This window comes from Protopterus annectens, chromosome 11.part0 (assembly GCF_019279795.1).
Source record: "Protopterus annectens isolate FY-2018-M chromosome 11.part0, PAN1.0, whole genome shotgun sequence".
NCBI classification, from domain to species: domain Eukaryota; kingdom Metazoa; phylum Chordata; order Ceratodontiformes; family Protopteridae; genus Protopterus; species Protopterus annectens.
The window spans coordinates 1,428,115,133-1,428,134,442 of record NC_056745.1 but is presented as its reverse complement, the minus strand read 5'-3'; the positions used below and the strand labels follow the sequence as shown (position 1 = coordinate 1,428,134,442).

Here is a 19,310-nt window from a genome sequence, read left to right as displayed (position 1 = left end):
AAAAAAATGTGGGAAATAGAATCATGGAATGTTAAAGGGCTCCAAAACAAGAAGAAAACTATTCTTACACCTTACATTAAAAACCACAGCCAACCTCATACTAATACAAGAAACACACTTGACTGCAGAGCAATGGGCAGAAATTAGCAGAAAGAAATGGATAAGTCAAATCATAGCTTCAGAGGGGAAAACAAACAGTACTGGGCTGCCATAATAATTAAAAAACAATTTAAGGAAAAAATACTTAAAACCAAAGCTGACAAGGAGGGAAGATGGTGCTATGTAACATTTACTAGTCCTACAATACCAAAACCTATAATGGTACTTAATGTTTACGCACCTTGTAATAACCAACAATACCTTTTTATGTCATAATACCCAACCTTAAACCCATTTAAAGATCACTACCTAGTGATTGGAGGTGACTGGAACACATATCAAAACCCAGAAAAGGATACATCTAATCTGACCAAATCACATAATAAACAAGCCACATTAGCCCTTAATGAACTCAAACAAGATTTCAAACTATATGACCCTTTTAAATATGGGAACAGTGAAGATAAAACAGGGAAATTCACATTCTATTCGCAATGCCACAAAATGTGGTCAATGATAGACTTCTTCTTAATCTCTGACGTATTCATTAACATGGACCCAGCAATAACTATACATAACAGGTTATTTTCAGATCACTCCAAAGTCACACTGAACATTAACTGGGACAAAAAGATATATTTAGAGAATAGGGTTCATAATTGGTCATTAAATCCTAATTTACTTTCCAAAATGGGTGTAATAAAAGAAACAAAAGCAATACTAAAAATAGCTATTACAAATATCACTAACTCCCAAGTACCAACTGACATAGAATGGGCTGCAACCAAAGCACAAATTAGAGGATTGTTTATCAAAAAAGCAGCATACTATAAAAAAATACAACTGAAAGAGGAGCATATATTGAAAGGGAAAATAGAACATCTTGAAAAAGAACTAATAACCCCAAGAACCAAATAGAAGCAGAACTTTTAAAACTGCAAAGGGATCTATATATGTTAGAAACCAGGAGCCTATCTTTTTATGAAGCTAGAATGTTAGCCAGTTACACAGAAGAAGCTCAAATACCATCTAGAGCTCTGGCCGGAATTATCTCCCAACACAAAAATGCCTCCAATATATCAGAAATAAACTACAGAGACAAAAACTACACAAAAATGAAGGCATTATTAAAACATTTGAACAAATATACTCTCAAATATATGGAGCACAAATGCTATAAACCTCAGAGGAAGATAGAACTCTTTTCCATCAAAAACTGAAATTCCCTAAACTAAATTTAGACCAACAAAAAAAACTAACTGAACCGATATCCATCAGTGAAATTATTACAACAATCAAACACTTAAAAGCACATAAGGCCCCAGGTCCGGATGGGCTCACATCAGAATTTTACAAAGCATTTCCCCCCTTGATAGCCAAACTACTATACTATACACTGAAATACATAATAAACTATAAAATAAATGATATCCACTTTAATGCCTCTAAAACCATCTTTATATTAAAAGAACACACAGACCCCAAAAACCCCGACAGCTACAGGTCCATCTCCCTCTTAAATATAGATACTAAAATATTTACCTCTATACTTGCAAACAGAATGAAAAATCTAATAGAGAAAATCATCTCCCCAGAACAATCCTGTTTTATGCCACATAGACAGACTAGTGACAATACATTAACATTAGATGCACTAATATCCTACGCTAACCGATACAATATCAATATCTACACAATGGTAGTGGATGCCCACAAGGCATTTGATAGGGTCAACCTAGAATTCTTACTCCAAACACTATCCTACTTTAATATACCCAATAACTTCATTCAGATCATCCAAACTCTCTATAGCAACCCATACACATCTCTATATATAAATAAAACTTGGTCAAATAGGATCCTAATAAAAAATGGAACAAGACAAGGATGCCCAATATCACCCTTCCTGTTTAACCTATACCTAGAACCTCTCTTTCTATACATTAAACAAAACACGTACCACAATCCTCCATCGATACACAACTTCAAAATATACCTCACTGCATTTGCGGATGATCTGAACATATACTGCACTACACCAAATTCAGATATAAACAAAATAATAGCTGCAATTGAACATTTCTCGACTATGTCTAACTACAAACTAAACCTCAATAAAACTAATATTTTCCCCCTAAAAGCACCCAAACTCATCTCACTAATACCATTGTTAAACACAATAAAAATAAAAGAAGAAACTAAATACCTGGTAATCACCTTTTTCCAGAATAACAAAGACTTCTACCAACACAATGTAAACCTTAAATGGCAAAACATAATGCAAGACTGTAAAAGATGGAACAACCTAAAACTGCCATTCTTGGCCAAAGTATCAGTAATCAAAATGAACATTTTACCTAGACTAATGTATATATTCATGACATCACAGACAACAATACATAATAAATTCTTCAAACAAATTCATACCTTCCTAGCAAAATTTATATGGGAACCCAAAAAAAACAGAATCTCCTATCCAAAATTAACACTCCCCAAAAACAAAGGAGGACTAAATTTACCAGATTTTAAAATGTACTACTCGATCATTAACACTAACAGAATATTAAGAATAGCTGAACATAACCCGTCAATGGAAAATTGGTCTCCTCTTTGGGTGACAATCTATTATAGATATATTAAAGCTCTAGGTTTCAATCCCAAAGCACTTCCATTCCTGAATCAGAAAGAAATACAAAGTTATAACATTATAGAGCCCTTAAAACATTCTTAGTGCAAAAACTCTTTCAGTTCTTGAACCTTGGACAAACCATGACAATACTGCAACCCCTTCATAAAAACCCAAATTTAAAAATAAACAATAAGATGCTGGACTTAGCCCCTTTTCCCAGACTGAAAGATAAAACAATCCAAGATATTTATCCTTACCTTAACTGCTCAATACAAGAAATAAGGGCCAACTTCTACTTCTTCTTCTTCTTTTGGCTTTTCCCGGTTAGGGGTCGCTACAGCGGATCACCTGTCCGCTCATGATTGGCAGTGGAGTTTTACGGTGTCGAGTTGCCAGCCCGGCGCCCAACCTTCCACAGAAGGCACACACATGCATGCACTCACACCTAGGGTCAATTTAGAGTGTCCAATCCACCTACAGCATGTCTTTGGGATGTGGGAGGAAACCAGAGCACCAGGAGGAAATCCACGCCACGCGAACACAGGGAGGACATGCAGACTCCGCACAGAAGGCACCCCAGATGAGGATCGAACTGGAGGACCTCTTGCTGTGAGGTGGCAACACAAACTGCTGCACCATGAGGGCCAACTTAAACCTCCCTAAATCACACATAATAATCCTAAGACAAATCAAAGAACTGTGTTCCAGTTACCTCCAAAATGCTATTATGACCAATAGTGGCTACTATGACCAAAAGTGACATAGAAACTTGTAGCAGGTTTTGGAAAACTATTATCACAATAAAGAAAACTATTACTAATTAATATAAAATGATAAATGAAATCAAATACCAGAAAGACCTCCTCTTCTCTAACTACAGGAGAAAAATTAAACCATCCATAGATGATCAGCAAATAAGCCAGGCAATCAATCTAACACTGAAGATTATAACCCTCAAAAAGTTAGCATACACTCAGCTCATGATAAGTAATAATGCATATTTTACACCTGCAATCCTACACAAATTTAACACATCAAATTCACCTTTCTGCCCATACTGCAAGGACCAGATAGCTGACTTAATCCATGTATTTTGGAGCTGTAAATGTATCTATAAACTTTGGAATTCTCTCAAGGTACAATTACAAAAAATGGGTTATCAAACATGAACATTAACTTGGGAATTCACTCTGTACACATTCTCCCAGCCAACATACCAAGAAAACAAGCAAATACACTTTTAACAATCTTCCTACTAATGAAACTGTATATAGCTTTTAAATGGGTAGATACAATAAATTTCTCTTGGGAGGGTTTTAAACAAGTAGCTATACAATAAAATAGTAATAGATAAAAGAAACAAAAACAAGAAATCCAGAGAAATTTGGGAACAAACCTTTAATATCATATTAGCATAATTCATCACACAGCAACTTAGAAATACACTCTAATAGAACACATACAAGTTCAGATATTAAATAATAACTTGGATATTACGAATGTATATACTGTCTGTATACCTGTGGAATTAACAGTGAACGCATCTATGTACATAGTGTAAATAGATATGTTGTACTACCTATATCCTGTGGTATTGACATCAATGTATAACATATACATACGGTCATGTTGTAAGATGGTTTTTATCTGTGACATTTATTAATGTAAAAAGAAAAAGAAAAATTATTGAAAAAAAAAATGGATGGCTGAACATTTGTTGGATATTAAGCATGATAAATCAATTAATGCTCTTAGTAGACATATCCATGATTATGAAGATCATAAGTTTAACTTTCTAGTTATCTAACAGATAGTGAAAGATACACAAGGAAGAACCTTAGACATCCATTTGGATATTTGTGAGCTTAAGTGGCAGTTGCAACTGAATATCTGGAATTAATGAAATGACAGCCATTTCATGTATTTTAAAACTAAAAAACATTTTAGATTAAATGTTGTCATCCTTTATTTATTTCTTATTAAGACATACGCTATTTTTTAACAATATAATACATTTTAAATATTCTTCATATTTATTTCTGTGTTTTTAAATTTTGTGAGAATATTTAATTGATCATTAAATATGCTAATTGTGTTCTTATATAAAAAGGCTGAGAGCAGAAGTTATTCTTTGTTCTGAGGAAGTCCTTGTAAGAAGGAGGAAAACGCTTAAAATTGTGAGTAAAGTGTGGATTTTTCCTGTTGTGCTGAGTCCTGGAGTATGGATGGAGTGTTTGCCGCTGTTCTTTTTTTCTGTGTAACCTTTGCCCCCTTGCATTCTGTCCATCAAGCCTTCCCCAGTTAGACATGGATCATTTATTCTCTTACCCTGGAACTGCACCCTGACTCAGGGAAGAGTGATCTCAAAGGGTCATCGTTTAGGTAGCCATAGGGGTGCTTTATACCCTCAGTGACATCCCTGTAATGAAGGCATTTTTTACTGTCCTAACGGTAATCCTGGGTGAGAGCACTAAAGAACTTGGTCACTGAAGAGGCCTCTAATACCTTCCCTCTCTAGAGGCATGTTGCACATGAGTTGAAAGCTCCATGCAAGTTGTGGCCTGGTGAGCCTAATGCCTGTTTTTCAGGCTGTGCATTTGTATAGCTGCTCTTCTCTGAGGGATTGTGACAGCATATGGCTGCCCCCCCCCCCTCCCCACCATTCCCTACTAGGAATGGGCACACTTACCCTTCTGTGTCATTTTCCTCAGACACCAGAGCTGCTAATCAGACTTGGGCTGCATGGGCCTTGGGCAGGGTATTAGCCCTGTATGTCACTGGGACTGACTAGTATAGTCTTGCTATTCTTGAACGAGCCCCATAAGTCAAAAATCTTTTCACTTATTAGAAGCTAATTTACATGAAGCGAATGTTGTTCTAAAGGAGCACAGTCAAATGTTTGCTACCCATGCTGAATCAATTCCAGTCAGACTTCAAAAGAGACAGATGAGATAATACCCTGTGTGGTGTTGCAGAATGTGCCTAAGAGAGAGCGGGAGTTTATGAAAAATGCAGAGGGGAATTTAAGAAAAATGCAGAAGCTCTTACCCATATGCATGAGACTTCTGATAAGTAGAACAGCAAATATACTTGCAGCTATTTAGAAATCCCGAATGCAGCAAAACAATTGAGCAGAACTGTCCAAAGCTCCAGACTGGTGAATTTGGTTTTACAGTGAAATAAACAGTTGCAGTACCTGAAGTTGGAGAAAAAGACATTTACACTTGCCAGCTACCTAAACTTAATGTTCAGAGTACCTCTGATGTACTTAACATTGAAAATGTTCCAATCACAGGGTCTAAATGAGAGTAATTACCACCTGTGACTCAGGTGTTACAGTGCAAACATAAAGAGGGTGAAAGGAACAAGAAGTCAAGGAACTGTAATTGCTTCACCATTTTGTAACAAGAAGAAAAAACTTTTTGTGAAGGATACTTGAGTAAGTGATGCAATAGTTGAAAAGCCACAATGACGGAGGTGCAGTTTCCGGAGGACAATGACGTTAGATTAGAGCAGACTGATGTCATAGAAACTTTGTCTCTATTAATAAACTGGGGGGGGGCTTTCCAGGTAGATTTCCTAGGGAATTCTCAGGAAAAATTGTTATAATAAGGATAACAATAGTACAACAGCTGCAGGCATATTACATTTCAGTAAAGAACATGCCTAAATTAATCCTTCACTGGAAAATGAAAATGAAAAATTGAACTGTAAGCTGGAGAGTAGAGAAAATAAAAACAGGATACCTGAGCCTGAATTTGGTACAATTCAGTTACAGACGGAGGTCAGACAGTGAAAGCTGACTTTGAAGGTGTGATATAGGAAGCATGTGATGGTGGTTATCATACACAAGGTGTGTAAATGAAGAAGATCTAAATTCTGTGAGTTGATATCAAACATAACAGCTCAGTAAAGCTGAAACTCAGATGTGCAACCCTGAGAATGAGCTACACCAAGCTGTACTTTCTCTAACAGAGAAAGTCATATTTTTAGATCGTACCAAAGAAATCTGTAGTGCAGACCAGACTAATCTGACCTAATACACATGAGAACTGCTAGCTGGTGTACTGATTAAACTCCTTACTTTAAGATACCTCTTGCGGTTTATGTAAAAAATAGCATCAGTGTCATTTTTACTTTGTATGAACTAATCCGTTGCAAGTGCGGAAAGATCCATTTAGTGAATATATTACTCAACCTGTATCACTGAAAAAAGTTAGAATCATAGAAGTGAAAAGATAATATTAGCTTTCATGTGGGCCTAGAATCCAATACCTTCAGTATACCATGCTGGTGTCAATACTGTAATCAGCAAGAGCCTCTGGACAAATAAGGAAGTAAAACGGTTTCTGTTTTACGAACTCTAACCCTGCATCTTACCTTTCAAAAACCCTTTCCGAAACACTACCACTAATCCTGACAGCTCATAGGTTCATAGGTAGGTACTAGGCTGTCTGCCCAAAGGCATTTATAAGCCTAGCCAGAATGTGTTGGCTTTCGCTGCCCCCTTAGATTAGCTCCCTGTACCTCTGTCTAGCAGAGCCATCAAAGTGATTCCTGGGGTAAACTTTCTGTTTCCCATCCACTCGTCAAGGTTTCTCTTGAAGAGGGTTAGCAAGGAGCTCTGCCTAATGTAGATTGGAATCTTGTTCCAGAGTATGAATCTATCCCTCCAGCACATCCTATTTATTGTTGTGGTGAGGTTTAGATCCCTGGAGCGTGTGGCTTGAGGGGATATGGCTTTCTTTAGGTGGAGCATGTCCATCAATTCTGGGTTGGACATGGCCTTGTACGTCAGGCAGAGATCACCTCTGAGTAGGTGGTATGCAGCCGAGTACAGCTGGAGTTTCTTCAGTCTAGCTGCATAGGGCATCTGCTTGAGACCAGTGATCCTCTTGGTGAGGTACTTCTGTGGTCTTTCCAATTGTTGCAGGTGTCTTGTAAGGCACATCCCAAATGGGGCATTGTACTCTATGATGGGTCTGATGAGTGATGCATAGAGGGGCCCAATGACATCTTTCAATCTGGATGCAAACCCTTTTGTGATTAGGTGGGCCACATAGAAGGATTTTCTAACCACTTTGGCAATGTGATTATCAAAGGAGAGGTTACTATCTACTTGGGTCCCCAGATCCCTTATTATGTCTTCCGTATTTAGGGGGCTATCACATATGTGGTAGTTTGTGGGTACTTTGTTTTTGCAAAGGGGATGACTATGCACTTTTTGGCATTTAGCTTGGGGCCATGGTTTTGACACCAGGTATCTGTCTCAGTGAGACCCTTTTGCAGGATGTTTGTGTCAGCCAGAGAGTCAATCATAGCCCCTAGTTTGCAGTCATCTGTCAACTTGGTCAGCCGTAGTCCTCCTGTGCTTGCCTGTACCTCTGAGAAGTATAAAACAAACAGGAGGGGTCCTAGGACTGAGCCTTGGGGAATGCCACTTGTAACCGGTTTAGAGTCAGAACTAGCTCCAGCAACTCTTACCATATGGGTTCTGTCCATGAGCCAGTTGGCAACCCATCTCGTGACATAGGGGTTTATGTTCAGGCTGGTGAGCTTGTCTATAATACCTGAGTGGGGAATGGTGTCAAAGGCCTTTTCAAGGTTTAGGTAGGCTGTGTGGACCACCTTTCCCTCATTTATAGCCTTGGTAACTGTCTCAAAGAAGTCCACCAGGTTTAGGAGACATGATCTGCCCTTAACAAAGCTGAACTGGGTAGGGTCCAGTGTTTGGAGGTTTCCTATGTCTCTGTTAATGAGATCCATGATGATGCGCTCCATAGCTTTGCAGACCAAGCTAGTCAGGCTTATAGGGCGATAGTTCCCAGGGTCCATTGTGGCTCCACCTTTGTGGAGTGGAATAACCATTGCTCTGCACCACTCTGTGGGCACGTTGCATGTGGAGAGGCTGAGTTTAAACAGTGTGTTTAGGTGAGGGGGTAGTTCATCTTTGAGCTCATGTAGGACGCAGCCTGGGACACTGTCCGGTCCCATTGATGCTGTGTTTTTGGCTTTGGAGAGGGCTATTTTAACCTGAGTGTCTGTGATTTCAGGGGGCACTACATTCTTCTGGTATAGTTATGGGCCCTTTTGGGGGTGAGAGGGGGGTGAAGTTTGCACTGAACCTGTCTGAAGGGATGTTGGCTATATCGGTCGGTTCAGTGTATTTTGTGCCATTCTGCACTAACTCTGAGCAGATCTGAGAATTGCCACTTAGATTCTTGACATAGCTAAAGAATGCCTTGTGGTTATCTTTGGAGTCCATGGAAATTTTTCTTTCGAAGCTAGCCTTGGATGATTTTATGAGGGAACGTAGTTTCTTGCTGATACTGATCAGGGATGTCTTCCCTTCTTGGGATTTTACTCTTTTCTGTACTAGTTTCCTCCTTCTATTGTATAGCTTGTTTATGGCAGGGGTCCACCAGTCTGGTTTCCTTTTCTTGGAGGAGTGAGTCTTGGTTTTGTTTGGGATAGCACGATCCATGCATTCTTGTAGGTGCCCGTAGAGTGCATTAATAAAGAATTTTGCAGCTTGGACAGTGTTATCCTTTAGCATGGGGGCTTAGAAACTTCCCACCTCGGTCTTAAGTAATGTGAAGTTTGCTTTTGAAAAGTTTTTCACGGTGGTTTCTTTGACTGGGGGTGGTGGCGGAATGTGGCTATCCAGAGTTATTAGTTTATGGTCAGATCTAACCAGCGAGGGGTTGCGCCCATGTTGGTGATGACCAGATCCAATATGTTATCACCTCTGGTGGGGGTGTTGACCAGTTGATCCATGGCATTTGAGTTTATAAATTCTAGGAAATGTTGGGCAAGGGAGTTTGTAATTGAGTAGTTCTCCCAATTAATGTTTGGGTAATTTAAATCACCCAATATCAGGGTGTTTGGTAGGACCTTTATGTTTTCCAGTGTTTCCAGGAATGTGGAGTGGGGGTCCTGGGATATGGTGGGTGATCTGTAGCAAGCTATAATTTGAATAGCAATTTTGCCTGTTGTTAGTTGCAAATGAATGATCTCTGAAGCATCGTGCTGTGCCACTAACCTGGAGGTGTGTGTATCCTTGATGAATATGGATACTCCCCCGCCTTTTGTATTTCGGTCAAGGTTTTGTGGCTGAAATGTATGATATGAGTTGTAGCCTGGTAGTGCTGGGGTGCTCCCTGGGGCCTTAAACCAGGTTTCTGTTACTGCACATATATCGATTTTCTCCATACTGAAGAGTGCCTCGAGTGCGTGTATTTTGAGGTTTAGACTTCTGGCATTGAGTAGCATTACCCTCAGATTTTTGTTACTTGTGCTATTTACGGCAGTGGGTTTGTCTTTTGAGCCTTGCCTAAAAAAGGCAGTATGGGGGTGGCAAGAGCCTTGGCCAGTATTCGAAAGCCTAAGGGTGACAGGTGCAAGCCGTCTCTAGTGAAGCAGCGTGGCTTGTCAAGCATGTCATCCCAGGCTGACAGACACTGGATCCCCTTTGAATGACACCAGAAGCTTAGCCAATTGTTGAAACTGATAATTTTTTCTCTATACCGTGGTATCATTCTTGGTGAGGGCAGGATGCTACTCAGTGTCAGGGTCATACCGGCCTGGGCTACATGATCAGTGAGCTCCTCCATGTCTCTTTTCATGTAGTCCAGGGAGGTATGGCTCAGGTCAACATGGACAATGACAGTGTCATATTTGTACTTGTTCTGGAGTGACCTGAGTGCTTGTGTTATGTGATGGATCCTGGCTCCTGACAGGCAGCTAACAGTAACCTTCTGCTTGTCCAGCCTAGTGAGTGGGACGTCAGTGTACCCTATTACTAGTGTGTTGGGTATGTTATTTTGCCTTAAGGGCTGTGATGGTTTTGTGAAGTATGTGTTTCATGGTTTGTGCTGGGTGGTGGAAGTTGCTTGGATGTCTGCTTTGGAGGTCTCTGTTGCTTTTGCAAATTTTTATTTAGAGCCTCTGAGTATGTTTTCATGTATTTATGTGTGTTTTTTGCCGGTGCTGGTTTCATAGATCTATGTGAGACTGGTGGTGTGATTCAAGTAATTCCCTTCTCCTGTTGACTGCCTTGGGCACAAACACACACACACACACACACACACACACACACACACACACACACACACACACACACACACACACACACACTGCACTACACTACGACTATGTCTTCACTTAACTTTACCAGTACCTTAACAAGGCCTAAATTGGCGTAAACACTACTGTACCCTAATGCTGAAACCTTCAAAATATCATAAGATGTCAGCATTAGTTTCCCAAACACACACTTAACTTACCTGCCTGCAGTCAATGTTCCATTTATGTATAAAGTTAAACTTTTGAGGAATATAACATTCAATCACATTCACTCTGTCAACAAGCAGCTGTTTAGATGGAATGAATGACACCTATATACCTATAGCTATGTCTGCATGTCTATATGTATTTCTGCATACACACAACAAAACACATATGCACATACGCAAACACACACACACAAATAGGAGTAGCTTCTTGTACCTAACGTTATCTCCAACAGGCATGATTTTATGGGTAATCACATATCTTTGTCATACAAGGAGGTAATAAGAGTAACTTTACAACTCAGAAAAGTTGCACTACTGAAATATCTGGCCATGTGCAAAGACACCTTTATTGTTTTCCAGTACATTAGGGAGAATTCTTCTTTCAGAGATTAAACTTTTGCCTAAGTTTTGCTATTCTCCCGATGAGCTGCTTCTGTTTGTAGCAGAGGGTCAGGTATTTTTTGCTGTTGAGTGAGATTTTTAAAAAGTAATAAGGGAATGACCATTAGTCCAGTCAAAGGAAGTCTCGTGTTAATCCTAGCAAGATCCTAATAAATGTTTAACAACTGTCCTAATTTGTATTGTTAGCTGTCTGTGAGATTATTTAAGTTCATGTCTGTTTCCATAATGGCAGGAACAGTCGACTAGAAAAATATCAAAATTTGTAAAGTGTATCCTTCTGATAAATAAACTTTTGCATTGATTTGAATGCCATTATGTGGTCGTGTGCAGGCTTGCAAGTTGTTTCTATTATAATTGATGATTTATAAGTGTGGTGTTGAAATGTGATATAAATATAATTGATAATATCTTAGTATGGGGTCAGACAGAAAAAGAAGAGTCACATGACAAAGTATTGATACAACTACCTAGATTAAACAGCATACTTTTAACTTAAATAAGAGTGACAAGTGTTAAATTCATAAGTCATATTCTAAAAAAGGGATTGAAATCTCCTACAGACAAAGTCTGAACAGCTCTGAAAACATTACACAGGTTTCTTGAACTGATACTTTTTTAGCTAAAATGTAAAAAAGAAGTTACAGCAAGATGTAGCTTGTAAGTGGAGCTTTTAGTTTGCAGCTGACAAAGAAGATAAGGCTGTGAGCTAACAAGCTACTTCCTGTGGCATAGGGAGGGTTTGATTTCCTCAGCTTCTATTGGTCCACTCTGTGACCTTATGCAAATCACTTAACCAGACAGTGCTTTGGGAAAATTGGGTATTTGAGCAAGGCTCATTAATGGTATCCGGGACTGCATACTTAGTAACTGTCCATGAACTGATAAGGGTTTTGTAGTAGAGCTTTGAATAAGAAAAAAGTTTTGAAACACATAAGCTAGTTACAGAAGTACCTATATTATTTATTTTATTTTATTTTTATTTTACATTTGTTAACCGGGAAAGTCCGACTGGATACATGTCCATTTTCAGTGGAGGCCCGGGGGGGAAAGCTCCAAAATAAAACATTTAGCATGATGTATGCAGCATTATTAGCAATTTAACAAAAATCAAAAGAAAAATGCAAAAAGGTTACAAATTTAAGAGAATGTTCTAAGTAAGGTAATATTTACAGAGATATTAATCAATTTAACAGATATCAGAAGTCAACTACAAATAGGTTCCATAATGAAGAAAGTTTCGAAGTAAGGTTTAAATTGATAAGAGAAGTCAAAAAAGTGGGAGATAGAGGAAGCAATAAAGAGGAAAAAGAACATATTAGAGAAATGAGGGTGTAGGAAGAGGAGACAGGAAAAGGAAGGTCCTTTATAAAGAAAGAGAGGAAGACTGAGGTAAGAGAAAGGTAGGTTGGGTAGAAGGCAGCAGAGGCTGAGAAAGGAAGGCAGCAGTTCAGATGATGGAAGCTAGAGATAATAAAGGGGTAGAAGAAAAATAAATTGAAGGAGGGTATGGAGACAAAAGGGGAATTATCTTAGATCGCTAAGATGGAAATGGATTATATCAGTGACGTTGGGTTTGACTAAGCCTCACTAAGACTGAGACAAGCTTTGGTGGAAGCTCAAGTCAGTGTAGTAACTCAGACTGAGTAAATTGAGTTTTAGTCAGAGTTTAGACAAGGACAGAGCCAGTTATTGTGCATGTGTGTCTTTAGTGATATTTTGAAGTGAGGCAAGGAGCAATTGGTGGTGAGTTCAGCAGGAAGGGAGTTCCATTTTTTGCCAGCAGTGTTAGAGAATAAGGAATCACCGGCTGAGTTGTTGGCTTTGGTAGGTTGTACTAGCATTCTGCTGGAAGAGCGAAGGGATGCTAGGTTGAAGTATGGGGTAGTGATATTGGCTAGACTGGGGTTGTGGGTAGGTTGGTGGAGGATTTTATGAGTTACTATGAGTTGGTTATAATATATTTGGTTGGGTAGCTCTAGCCAACCTAATTTTTGAAGATTATGGCAGTGGTGAGTTCTGTACTCTGAGCCTGAGGCAAATCTTGCTATATTGTTGTAACATTTTGTGAGTTTGTTGAGATTTGATTTGGATAAGTTAGTGAAGATGGGTGAGGCATAGAGGAGGGATGACAGAAGATGTGTATGAGCTATGACTGTTCTGGCAGTTGGGGTTAGAAATTTCTTAATCCTATACATGGAGCCTATTTTTTTGTTTACTGTTTTTATAGTTTTGTCTATATGGGCATTGTAGTTTAGATTATTATCAATGATTATACCTAGCAGTTTTGTAGTTGGTTCTGGAGAGATTATGGTGCCATTATGAGAAGAGACTGAAAATATCGGTGATGAAATCTTTCGGGTGGGGGAGGATAGTAGAAGTTTGGTTTTGTTTGGGTTCAATAAGAGCTGATGATTATTAAGCCAGTTCTCTACTTTGTTGAAGGTTGTTTGGGATAGGGATTGTAATTCTATGGGACTTACAGCAGAGCAAATTAGTGTGGAGTCGTCTGCGTACTGTAAGTAAACCTGTTGTGTTGTATGTGATTACAGAATGGTATACGAGATGTGATTCTGCATGAAAACAAACTACTTTCTTGTGGGTCAAACACATTTACAGATGCACAATGGAACTGCGCATACAAAAATGGAAGTGTTAGCAGCAGTGTATGGATGTAATCAATTCCCTGTATATGTAAATGGTAAAGAAAGTTGGATACAGACTTTAAACTTTTACAAAATGAATTCAGAAACATCTTTGTGAATTCAGAAACATCTTTGTGCAAGGCATTTCCATGATTGCAGAGGATGTTACTTAATCTAGTGATGTACAATCTGAAAGTGAAGTACAGACTGCATAAAGAAGATGCATAGAATCGAACATGGTTACCAGAGAAACATAAATAATTACCAGACAGAGCTACAGATTATTTGGAAATGCTGCTGGTAACAATGGCAGAAAAGAAAGTACTGATGGAAGTCCCGCTAACTTTGAAATGCAGTTACTGAAATAAGTTATAGTAAGTCTGTAATAACATCATTACTAAGGAAAGGAATTCAGTCTTATTTTACTTATAAAGTCAAAGTAAGTTATGGCCAGGGCATAATGTTCAAAGCTTACAGAATGATACCTCCTACTCAACTAAGAAAATAAATACTTGAGAAGTTTATATGCATCACTTTTAGGACTTGTAATATTCAAAGAGACAGCAACAGATTAAATCCCTGGAATATCAACTCAAGTAGAACAGTTAATGCATAGCTTTTCTGTATGCAGTTCATACCATAATCCAAAGGAAGAGATGCTGCATGACTACCGACAGAATTGGCACAGAGTCCATTTTAAAGTAGGTTTGGATCTCATATTTGGAGATTATTATTCCAAGTTTCCTGAAATAAGTAATCTACACGATACAACCCCATATTTCATTAGGAGCAAACTGAATGAAACACCAAAAACATACATGATTAGGGTTTTAAATTATGTACTTCTGAGACTGGGCTGTGACATGCATTGCAAAAATTAAGAATTGAGAAGATTTGCACTTGAATAAGAATGCATACGTAGCGTATTCAATCTACAGTATGCACAATTTAACTGGTAAGTGAAGAGAACTATCCAAATTGTAAAAATTCTTATGAGAAAGAGTAGTAACAATAGTTATGAGGATTGCTGCCTCAGTTTTTGACTACAGAAAGGTTTCATTGTAGGAACTCAGGTGCTTATTATCTCAGTTGTTAATGGGTATTGGGTTGGGAATTAAGTTCCTTCTCTATCTACCTTACTGATGGCCAAGACTCGATGCAAAGAAATTTGCAGAGACAGAAGTACTGTTATCATCAGAACTGCAGAATAATACCAGGTTTGCAGTATAGAAACAGCATAAGAACACAAAAGAGAGTTTTCATCTTGAAGCTTAAGTACCTAATCATGCAGCTGGAAGTAGGTGCTGTGTAATTTGTGCAAAAAATGGAGAGCTTTGGAGGAGGAATTACATGTTTGTACAAGGCGAATAGGTCAAAATCCCAAGAAGATGAGCAGCTAGAAGTATCGAGGTCAGTACTGTCACAAGAAGATAGAAAAAGAGAAACCTGTGACTGTCATGAGCTACAAGGAGGGGACCCTCTCAATCAGCAATAACTGTTCCAAAGCAAGATCAGCTGTCCAGAGAAAATAGCCCTTTTAAAGTCACCAGATTTGGAACCCTTCATGAAGTAAACAGATATTTTTCATGGGTCACTACTGCAGTCAGAACTTGCAGTGATCTCTACAAAAGACATCCACCTGACTTTTTAAAGTTGAAAGTCTTTCCCCCATGGTAGGGCTGATGTTGCAGACTTCAAGCACATCCACATACCATGTATGTATGTGTCATTAAGTGTTTGCTTCACAAGGGGACATTACAGTCTGACATCAATCCAGACTTACAAGAGAGGAACATTGAGAGATAAGTACCCCATTGACAGATAAGTACCCCATTGAGAGATAAGTACCCCATTGAGAGATAAGTACCCCATTGACAGATAAGTACCCCATTGACAGATAAGTACCCCATTGAGAGATAAGTACCCCATTGACAGATAAGTACCCCATTGAGAGATAAGTACCCCATTGAAGAGTCAGTTTTTCTTGCTTATTTACATCATGTGCTTTTGTATTGCTTACTGTATTGAGTAGGCATGCAGGAACGTAATTCCATAAAAGTGCGTGTGTAATAAACCCTCTCTTTAAAAAGTTAACCAATTTGTCTGTGAATAACAAAGTCTCAGTTGGTACATCTACTGTTGCCATACAAGCTATTGCTGTAGAAATAGCTATGAATAAAATGTAGACATTAGAAGTGCTCCAAATTGCCTGCTGTGATTGCATGTAAGTTGTTGCTGTTGTTTGTCTTTCAGCTTTTTCCCGATAAGGGGTCGCCACAGCAGAACTCCGGTCTGTTAATGATTGGCAGTAGATTTTTACGAAACACTGAGGTGCCAGCTCGATGCCCAACCTTCAACGAAGGCACGCCCATTTACGCACGCATGTCTTTCGAATGCTATCCAACTGCGGGGAGGACATGCAGACTCCACACAGTAGGCAGACCCAAGCCAAGCCGAGAATCGAACAGGAGAACCTCTTGCTGTAAGGTAACAACGCTACCACTGTACCACCGTGGAATGATTGCATGTAAGTAAATATGTGAATAGTTACAAATAGCAAGAAAACAGCATTCAAGCTATTTTGTACAATACATTCATTTGCTGCATCCACTGGTAGTCTTACTGTTGTGAACATTCTCTATCAAATGTTTTAATTGTACACGTGTATAAACTTGTTTATTCTCATATTTGTTTCTCTTCCTTCTGTGTATTTTAATTTTCGTTTCAAAGTTTTTGATCCCCTGGAGCAATGTCTCAGTCAGGTCATGACTGAAAATGGTCATCTGAGCATTTCACCAATCAAATATAAATAAGTAAATAAATGAATAACATTTCCATATCCATCATTTGCACTAATTCAGGGTACTGTGTGGCTAATTAAACTATTTACCTGACATTTTGCCAGACGGAAGGAAAACATCCTGATGTATCATGCCAAACAAAGACTTGCATGATGTCTTCTGCCCTGTCTCCATTCTCACAGTGGCAGGGTGTAGCCGATGGCCAACTTATAAAAAAAGAGAAACACACCCAGAAGGCTAAGGAAAAAGACACCCACTCAAGAACTTTCAAGTTCAGATGAGAATCTCAGACCTAAGAGCAGCAGGTCCATGGAAGAATTCATATGGACTGTTACTAACAACTATCAAGTCATCTGACATGAACCCTTGGTAGCCCATCAGGCCTGTGACCCCATGTCCCACTGGATTAGCAACCAGGACTTGTGCCCCTTGTTCAATGCTGGCTCCCTAATATCCACCTTAGAACATTTGATTATCAAGCAAGGGGAAGGTGGTATCCCCAAGGTCATTGTTAAGGATGTATTTTAGATTTCAGGGTCAACCCACTAAAATTTGAAAATCTCTGGTACTGGCACACCCTCTTAAAGCACCAGTGTCTCTTCTGAAGGTGCCCCTTGTAATCAGACATCTGAATGTGTATGGGTCTCTCTCCTACAGCCTCAATCAAACTCTCTCCAAGGATGGGATTAAGTTGTTTTAAGGTTTGTTTCATTTTCCTGGCACCCTGCAACCAGACCCAGAGCAGCCGACTGCATCAGGAGTCTGCCTGTATGAGAAAGAGGGATGTATCACCAGTGAGATACTTACTGTCCTCTGATTGTGAAGAGGAACAGAAATTTAGTTATACGTTATGGAGTTTCTCTCCCATAGAATTTGACACAGATAGTATATGCATTTATTTATTTATATATTATTTATTTCTTTATTGGCATTTGTTTACCGGGATAGTCTACTGGGCCAAGCTGAGTCCATTTTCAGTGGAGACCCCGGGAGAAAAGCTCCACAAGAAACACAATTAGAAAATAAAAAAAGATAAACTTATTACAAAGGAGCACATTTGATACATAAGCACACAGGATCAACTTATTACAAAGAGATTCAAGTACAGTTGACATAGGAGAGTGGATAAACATTATATTAAATGAATTAGAAAAACATATTATGGCAACCATAAGGTAGTGAAGGTTCTAAGCTTGTGCTACATGAAGAGACCAGTAGCAGCCAAGTTATAGGAGTGATAGGCTGTAGGAGAAAATAGTGGGGAAAAAGTGAGAAACAACGGGAAGGAAAACATGCTGTCAAAGTGTGTAAGGCTGATAGAAAGGAAATACTAGAAATGTAGGACTGGTGAGAAGGTTTCTAATGTGCAAAGAAAGAGAGAGTGTAGAGTAAGGAAGTAAACTTGAGGTGAAAAGAGAGTGAATGTTTTATTTGTTTAACATTTGTTTACTGGGAAAGTCCAACTTGGAATGAAGCAAATTTTCAGTAGAGGCCCTGTGAGAAATGCTCTAGATGCATGTCTTTGTAACTTAAGAGGAAACCAGAGCACCCAGAGGAAACCCACATGAGAGCAGAGAGGACATACAGACTCCGCACAGAAAGCACCTCAGCCAAGAATCAAACCAGAGAACCTGTTGCTGTGAGGTGACAATGCTACCGCTGCACCACTGCACCATCCTGATGCTTAGGAGGGTAATGAAGAAAGTAAGTTATAGAAGGAACGGAGTACAAGTACAGATCCTGTTAGAGTGAAGGTGATTGAAAAGAGCTGTTTTAAAGGAAATAGTGTTTTGTGCTGTGTGATTAGCTGGAGGAAGGCTGTTCTAGGTTTTAGCTATTGCCCACGAGTATAGTAGCTGGAAGGATTCCTATCACATTGTAGAACTTTTAAAAGTTCGAACGTCATATGGTCGACACCATATGATCGAACTTTTAAAAGTTTGAATGTTTCAACTGAGATCCCCGTACAGTGCAGCAATGGAAGTTTTCCATTGTCTGCACTGTAGTGCGATCTCGGAGTTAGTATATTTAAAGAGCAGGGGGGTTGGAGGGTGCAGGCATGCTTACCCCCCTGCTTAAGCTTTCAGGTAGGTTTATTCTGTTTTTTTTATTTATTTGATTTTCGAACTTTTAAGAGTTCAAACATATGGTCTCAACCATATGGTGTTCGAAGTTTTAAAAGTTCAATTATCTGATATAGACCCTAGCTGGAAAGCAGGTAATTTGGGTTTATAAACTTGTAGTAAGTGTTGGTTTTCTGATCGTAGTGACTTTTTGGGATTAAATTGGAAAAATAAGGAATTTAGAGCCGGGCAATCATGAGGTTTAGTAAGTATTTTGTGTATGGTAGGCAGTTGGAAATAGGTGAGGTAGTGGAAAACTTCTGGCCAGTTTAGAAGTTTTAGGGGTATGTAGTGGTGGGTGGAAAGGAGAGTGCTAGTTG

The 19,310-nt window shown here is 39.0% G+C and overlaps 1 protein-coding gene across 5 annotated transcripts in view; it reads left to right on the top strand.

Annotated features, from left to right (window-relative positions):
• The window catches only part of CTTNBP2 (cortactin binding protein 2), a 1,390,380-nt gene that overhangs the window by 833,089 nt on the left and 537,981 nt on the right, over window positions 1-19,310 (top strand). The gene's annotated exons all lie outside the window — the stretch shown is intronic.